The sequence below is a fragment of the Psammomys obesus genome, unplaced genomic scaffold (assembly GCF_907164565.1).
Source record: "Psammomys obesus unplaced genomic scaffold, mPsaObe1.curated_primary_1811, whole genome shotgun sequence".
NCBI classification, from domain to species: Eukaryota; Metazoa; Chordata; class Mammalia; order Rodentia; family Muridae; genus Psammomys; species Psammomys obesus.
Window position 1 is genome coordinate 12,957,369 of NW_026596046.1, and position 7,936 is coordinate 12,965,304.

At 40.0% G+C, this 7,936-nt stretch overlaps 1 long non-coding RNA gene across 1 annotated transcript in view; it reads left to right on the forward strand.

The window, feature by feature from the left end:
• LOC129688449 (uncharacterized) overlaps positions 1 to 7,936 on the forward strand; it is a 19,790-nt gene that overhangs the window by 8,017 nt on the left and 3,837 nt on the right. The window contains exon 2 of the long non-coding RNA XR_008721943.1: positions 5,463 to 5,549. This is a non-coding gene — a long non-coding RNA (uncharacterized LOC129688449). The remainder of the gene's footprint in view (positions 1 to 5,462; positions 5,550 to 7,936) is intronic.

The window sequence follows — 7,936 nt, forward strand, 5'->3', positions numbered from 1 at the left end:
TTATTATTATTATTATTATTATTATTATTATTATTATTATTATTATTATTTTGGTTTGGTTTGATTTGTTTTTGGTTTTGCTTTTGGTTGTTACTGCAGACAGGGTTTCTCTGTGTAGCCCTAGCTGTCCTGGAACTCACTTCATAGACCAGCCTGGCCTCAAACTAAAAGATCCACCTGCCTCTGCCTCCCAAGTACTGGGATTAAAGGCCTGTGCCGCCACCACCAGGCTCAGGTTGCTTTTCTTCAGATTGAATTTTTTTCTTTTATTATTATTATTATTATTATTATTAATTACCCTTTATTCATTTTGTATCCCCCCCATAAGCCCCTTCCTCCTCCCCTCCCGATCCCATCCTACCTCCCCTTTCTTCATGCATGCTCCTCCCCACATCCACTGATAGGGGAGGTCCTCCTCTCCTTCCTTTGCTTTTCTTCAGATTGAATTTTAATTGCATTTCTCTATTTCTTTTCCTCCCTCCAAACCTTCTCATATATGTCTCCCCACTTTCCTTCAAATTCATGGCCCATTTTTTCATCAATTGTTATTTGGGGGTATCTTATCACAGCAATGGGAAAAGACACCAAGGCACTTATAAAAACGGAGAAAATAAAAACAAAGGAAAAATGAAAGAGCAGTGTGGGCTTCTGAGTCAGAGATGCCTCATGTAGAAAATCCTATTACCCGCTCTCAGTAGCTTTGGTCTGGGCACTTTACTGGTACTTAGGACCTGAAAAAGTAAGACCAAGACTGGAAAAGTAGAAAAGAAACATAAGTGGGAAAATTGTATAAAATATTAGAATGCTATTTAAGATATATAACTCTGAGAAGTTGAAGCAAATGTATGTTTTCATGGCAAATCTCACCTGGCCCTAGAGAGAGATCATGAACAGAGCATCCACACACGAGTTTATATACACTTGTCTCTGCACTGGGGGTTACAGGTGTGCTGCCATACCTGGGCTCTAGGGATCTGAACTTTGGTCTTCATGCTAGTAAGGCAAGAACTTTGCTTAATGACCCATCTCTCCAGGTCATGAGTTATAATTTTAAAACATTAAAAACAATATTTTTAGAAAGGAAAATCGGAACTGTTAATTAGTAGGCATGTCCTTCTCTATATTAAAGCAGAAGCAGCAGCAGCAAATGAAATCAAATACCACTAGCTCAATAGCTGGCCAGCCGAGTGACAGCATAGAGCAACCACTCTGATCCAGACTCTAATATCTATCCCAGATTAATAAAAAGAAACACAGGAGGAAATGTTATTCATCAAACAACTGGGAAAATTGATGAGCTCAAACTATGGTCTCTCCATGATCACAGCCTCAAACCAAAACAATAAAAACAGATGGATTAAAGAACCACACATAGACAAACTATTTTTAAAAATTAATGGCTCTCTGGTGAAGAAAAGGCATTCTTAAAAAAAAAAAAAAAAAAGCATGTAAGTAATTACCAAGGAAACGCTAGACAGATTTTATTCCAACACCATTAAAGCTGCTAAATGCTCTACCTCAGGAAATGTGACTCGAAACAATCAAATGACAAATTGGGAAAAGTTGTTGAAGCAGCAAGGCAGACGGAGGGTATCATTAAATGAGCACAGAACATACTCTTTCAAATCGGTAAATAAAATCCTAATACTGCAAGGAGACACAGACAAGATCCACTCAGAACATGCAAACTCCAGTAAACAAGAAAATGTTCTTATGACTAATCAAATGGATATGAGATGTATTTTGTTCACCCACTCGTGTGGAGAAAAACTTTACATTTATTGATGAGAGAGAGAGTGTGTCTGTGTGTGTGTGTGTGTCTACGCATGTATGTTGTGTGTGGGCCTGTGTACCTATGTCACTCACATGTAACAGAAGTAAAAAACTTGCAGGAATCAGTTCTCTTCTTTCACCATAGGAGTTCAATGGATCAAATTTAGGCTTGGCGGTGAGTGCCAGTTGAGCCATTGTCCTGGCTGACTTACTTAAGAGAATGTTCTGTGACAGTCTTGTGCAAAAAGCTGCCTCACCGTTTGCTAACCCCCTGTGTGAACTAACACAAATTCTGTGCAAAGTAATCAGCTACCATCTACCTGGGTCCTCAAATTGCTCCCTTCCTTTTCTCCCTGCCCCCAACTCCCTGCTGATGCATCTAGTTAGGAAAGTAATTGGAGACACAAGTACAAAAGATAACTACTATGTTTTACTGTACAATGTTTATCGAGTGGTTTTTATAACATGGAGAAATTGGAGGAGTCTACGTCTTACAAGACTAGCAAACTTTGATTTCTTTTCTGTTCCTTTGTGTTCTTCCAGCTAGGTACCTACCCTGCCTTTTTCTTTTGACACAGTATCTCACTAAGATGCCCAAGCTGACCTTAAACTCACTCTGTAGCCCAGCAGGCCTTAGGCAAGCAATCCCCTGCCTCAACATCCCAAGTAGTTGAGATTACAGGTAAATCATATCAAGCCTGGAAAACTTATATTTTTAAAAAAATTAAACTCTCAACTATTAAAAAAATACTTTAAAAAGAAAGGTATGATTGGGTAAATGTTCTTGATAAGGTGGGTTACAAAAGGATTCCAAACTGTAGCACTGCTCTATTATAACACACACACACACACACACACACACACACACACACACACACTTGAGATTAGGGGTTCTAGAATCAGGCAGGCTGTTTGAATTTGAATCACAATCTGCCACATGCTGGGTTTTGGCTATTGATAAATAACTTATACAAGCCTCAGTTTACCCACCTTGAGGATGGGAGTAATGACCACAATTGGGTCAGCATGCTAGAAAGGTCAAAGCATTTAGTGTTAAATATCTTCTACAAACCTAGCCTATAAGTGGAAGATTTTACATCCAAACATTTAAAAATTAGCATGTATCAGGAGTATACTTTTTAAACATCTTCATTCTTTAAAGTACACATTTAATCATATATGGGCCGTGTTGTCTTGGTTAATGAGTAGCCTTTGAGAATGCTACATCCCTCTTGCCCCCACCCAACAGGATAAAAGTGAAAACGGAACAGCTGTCTGCTTGCTGTCTTAGAGTTCAGATCTGACCCTACTGAGCTCTCTACCTTCTAGCCTATGGCTTCCATATTCTTATCCAAAGCCCTCTTCATAAATGGGAAGATTATAAGGCCCCAAGATGGTACCCGCTCAACCTATTGAAGAAAAATAAATGAGCTAAGACCACTGCATATCTTGGACAGTTTCAGGTCTCCTAAATGAAGAGCCCTGCAAGCCTGAGACAGCAGCCCAGGGGATCACTTTTCAAAACTGTGTGAAGCCAGCATCTACAGAAAGAAAACAGACTCAGTGAGATAAGCTGGAGGGTTGTGTGGAGGGGCAGAGCACCAGTTCTCCCCAAGAGCTAATGAGAATTTCTGGAGATGGGATTTTTCTTCATACTCTTATAATTCAAATGGGAGTGCCAGTGAGGAAGAGTAACACAGAGCGGCATAAAGCTGCTGCCGGAAGAAGCACAGACGAAGGGAAGAAGGAGGGTCTCCACAGAAAGATACTCGTTGTGAGCAAAGCCAATCCCTTAAAAGAGATGAAGCCAACATGCCGTCATCCTGAACAATTACTCTTCTGGGGCACAAAATGCATATGCATTCCAGGTGGGCAACAGCCTATCATGTGGCCTGAGAGTTGAACTTGGATATGTTTGCTCCTTGGGACCAGAATGAGGTAGGTAACAAGGATTGAGTGTGAGGCTCTGCAGATGGTAGCTTCCTGAAAAGACAAGTAGGAAAGCTAATTTGATCCAGGGCTAGAACTACGAAAGCCCCAAGTTTTAAGCTGCAGTCATTTGTTACATTCTTATATTAAAAAGTCTAGTGATCAACAGGATGCTCAAAAACAGTAAGGTATAGTAGCTTAAAGATGATAATAGTGATAATAGTGTTAGGATATGGTAATGAGTAGCCTTGGTAGCAGTTTTCTGAATCTAACAGCAGTAGTTCTTTGTTGTCTGTCTGTCTTCATGGCTCTTCTCTCCCTCTCTCTCATCTTCTTTCTCTCTCTCTCTGGAATACCCAGGCACTATAGACATCAGAGATACCAAAAAGGTGCCTAAAGGACAAATGAGCCAGCATAGAGATTTTTTTACTAGCCAGTCTACAATTTGAGCATCATAAAGGACATGATAATTGTGGTTAATTGAAATATGATGAGTTTGTGGAAGGCCATAATTTCATAATGATATTCAGAAAGAAACTTAATTTGAACTCTACTATAGATAATTAGGATGAACAGAGAAGTTTAGCTATAAAGGGATATGTTTAATCTTTTATTAATTTTAATGAGAAGTGGTTAATATAAATTGGTGTTTCATTTCTTCTATTAACTCTGCTTGATTTTTAAAAAACCAGTGAAGCTCATTTCTATCTGCTTAAATACAAAAAGAAAAATATCAGGAAATAGTGAGTTAGGCAAATTGCCTTGGGAAAACATACAGAATCTCTAGAAACCCCAGGAGAGGCAAACACGCACTCATGGACACACACAAAGTCAGACAAAGGTTCAAAACAGAATTCTAAGAGGAGAAATTTGTCAAATGTTTTATTTATTTTTATTAACTTTTATTAATTATACTTTATTCACTTTGTATTCCCCCATAAACCTCTCCCTCCTCCCCTCCTAATCCTACCTTCCCTCCCCCTTCTTCACACATGCCCTTCCCCAAGTCCACTGATAGGGAAGATCCTCCTCTCCTTCCTTCTGATCTTAGTCTATCAGATCTCATCAGGAGTGGCTACATTGTCATCTTCTGTGGCCTGGTAAGGCTGCTCCTCCCTCAGGAGGAGGTGATTAAAGAGCAGGCCAATCAGATTATGTCAGAGGCAGTCCCTCTTCCCATTACTATGTAACCCACTTGGACACTGAGCTGCCATGGGCTACATCTGTGCAGGAGTTCTAGGTTATCTCCATGCATGGTACTTGGTTGGAGTCTGAGTCTCTGGAAAGACCCCTGTGTTCAAATTTTCTGGTTCTGTTGCTCTCATAAGTCTCAGCATCTGCTTTGATAGTCTGCAGGGCAGAGCCTTTCAGAGGCCCTCTGTGGCAGGTTCCTAACTTGTTTCCTGTTTTCTTCTTCTTCTGATGTCCATCCTCTTTGCCTTTCAGGATGGGGATTGAGCATTTTACTCAGGGTTCTCCCTCTTGATTAGTTTCTTTAAGTAGATATACAGATTTTAGTCATTTTATCCTATGTTATATGTCTATATGAGTGAGTATATACCATGTGTGTCTTTCTGCTTCTGGGACAGCTCACTCAGGATGATCCTTTCCAGTTCCCACCTTTCACCTGCAAATTTCATGATTTCCTTATTTTTCATTGCTGAGTCAAATGTTTTAAAGAAAGGACTCCTGGCACTACCTCAGTTCAACACGAGACCGTAGTTGGCCCTGCAATTGTGTGATTTTTCTTTTTTTTTTAGGGAAAACAGGAACAAACCTCTTCTTGTCCTAGTTAAGACACAGGTGACAGACTGAAGACATGAGTCAATCCAAGTGTATACAGCATGGTAAGCCAATGACTTTATTGGGGTTACTCCTAGAATCGTGGTGAATGGTTATGTAATAAGGAGCATGGTGACATAGGAGTCTGTGTTACTAGTGAACTCATACTAGCATGGGCTGAAAATGGCACCTAGAGTTCCCCACACACCATGTCAGCAACTACACCAAAGAGGCTTCTCTTCCCTATAACTGCTTGCTGTTCAGATCGCCTTATGAAGACTGCTCTGATTCTGACGACTTTCTTAGAAGTTTTGTGAGCCTCTGTTGTTTCTAGTCTGTAAACAAATACTTCAATTCAAAGAAAACAGCTACAAACATTCTCATGAATACAACGACAATATTTTGTTTTTGTTTTTTTGTTTTGAGGGGGTGGGTGGGAGAGAATGGTTTGTTTTAGCTTATAGCTTATGGGAACTCAAGCAAGGAAGGAACCTGGAAGCAGGAAATAGAGCAGAAAACACAGAGGAGTGTTGCTCATTAGCTTGTTCTCCACTGTTCACTTAATTTGGTTTCTTTTATTTTTTTTCTTTTGTTGAAAATAGATACTTTTCTCATACATTACATATTTCATATAGATTCCCCTTCCTCTACTCCTCCCAGTTCCTCCTCACCCCCGTTACCTCTCCATCCACTCCCTTTCTGTCTCTCATTAGAAAAGAACAAGCTTCTAAGAGATAAAAACCAAATATGACAAAATAAAATATAATAAGATAAAGCAACAACTATCATATTGAATTTGGACATGGCAATACAACAGAAGGAAAAGAGTCCTAAGAGCAGGCAAAAGAGACAGAGACCTACTTGTTTTCATAGTCAGGAGTTATAAAAATACCAAGCTAAAGGCTATAATATCTACACAGAGGACCTGGTGAAGAACAATGCAGGCCCTGTGCTTGTTGACTCAGTCTCTGTGAGCTCATACACACCTTGCTTAGTTGATTCAGATGGCTACATTATTCTGGTGTCCTCTATCCCTTGTGGCTATTAAGATGGGGTGCATCCTTACCAGGCCACAGAGAAAGACAATGCAACCAGCCCTGATGAGACCTGATAGGCTAGAGTCAGATAGAAGAAGAGGAGGACCTCCCCTATCAGTGGACTTGGAGAGGGGCATGGGAAGAGAAGATAGAGGAAGGGTAAGATTGGGAGGGGACAAGGGAGGGGGCTACAGCTGGGACACAAAATGAATAAATTGTAATTAATAAAAAATAAATTAATAAAAAAACAAATAAAAAATTTCTGTGTCTTCTTCTGTAGGATTCCCTGAGCTCTGAGGAATTTACTGATGCCTCCAATTTAGATTCCAGATAATGTCTGGTTGTGCATCTGTTTCCATTTGCTGCCAGTGGAAGCCTCTCTCATGTTGACTGGATAAGACACTGATCTATGAGTATAGCAAAATATCATTAGGAGTCATTTTATTGATTTTTTTTTTAAACCAGTTGTATTGGTTTTACTCTAGGTCCCTGGGCTATTTAGTCTCTGGTTCTTGGTACCTGAGCAGTATTGGGTATGGGTTCCTTCTCATAGTGTGGGCCTTAAGTCAAATCAGACATTGCTTGGCTACTCCCACAATTTCTGTGCTACCATTACCCTAAATATTTTGCAGGCAGGACAGATTGTTGGTTAAAAGCTTGGTTGGTGTTCTCGTTGCTCTTTTGGTAGATTACCTTCCCATACCAAAGAGTATAGAACATAAGACTGTAGACTTCATTGGCTTCTTAATATTCAATGAGTTGTGTGGGTGTTACCTTCAGCAATGCTGTCAGTTTTTGGAGAGTGACCCATTGTCTTAGCATCAGCCTGCGTTGTTTGGGGATTTCCATGTGATCCCCTTGGCCAATAGCTCAGTTGAATACAATCCAATTCTGCCATGGAAGTCTTCCCACTATACATTTAAAATAATTCCAATAATTTGGACAGTTATGCTGTGTCATGCTGGCCAAGAAAAAAAAATGACATTTCATGGGAGAGTTCTAGATTATTCCAAACCAAAACAGTGCACATAGAAAAGACTTAAATATTTTTCAATTGACATATAAATATCAAGATTACCTTAAAAAGACTTTCAGCCTGGTTTGTGTCTTGGGATAAGTTCCACAGGCACATACCCTAATCAGGAGGTCAACGAAACCCTATGATCTTGGTTATTCCTTTTTGTCTTGGAGTAGATAAGAAAACTTTAACTGAGACAGAGAAATGGCACAGTGGGTAAAGGCACATACTGTTCTTACAGAGCCCCGGAGCTCAGTTACAAGAACCCACATAGAGCAGCTTACAACTGCCTATTACTCTACTTCTAGAGGGTTCCAATTCCTCTGGCCTTTGAAGGCATACTGCCTAAACACACACACACACACACACACACACACACACACACACACACACACAC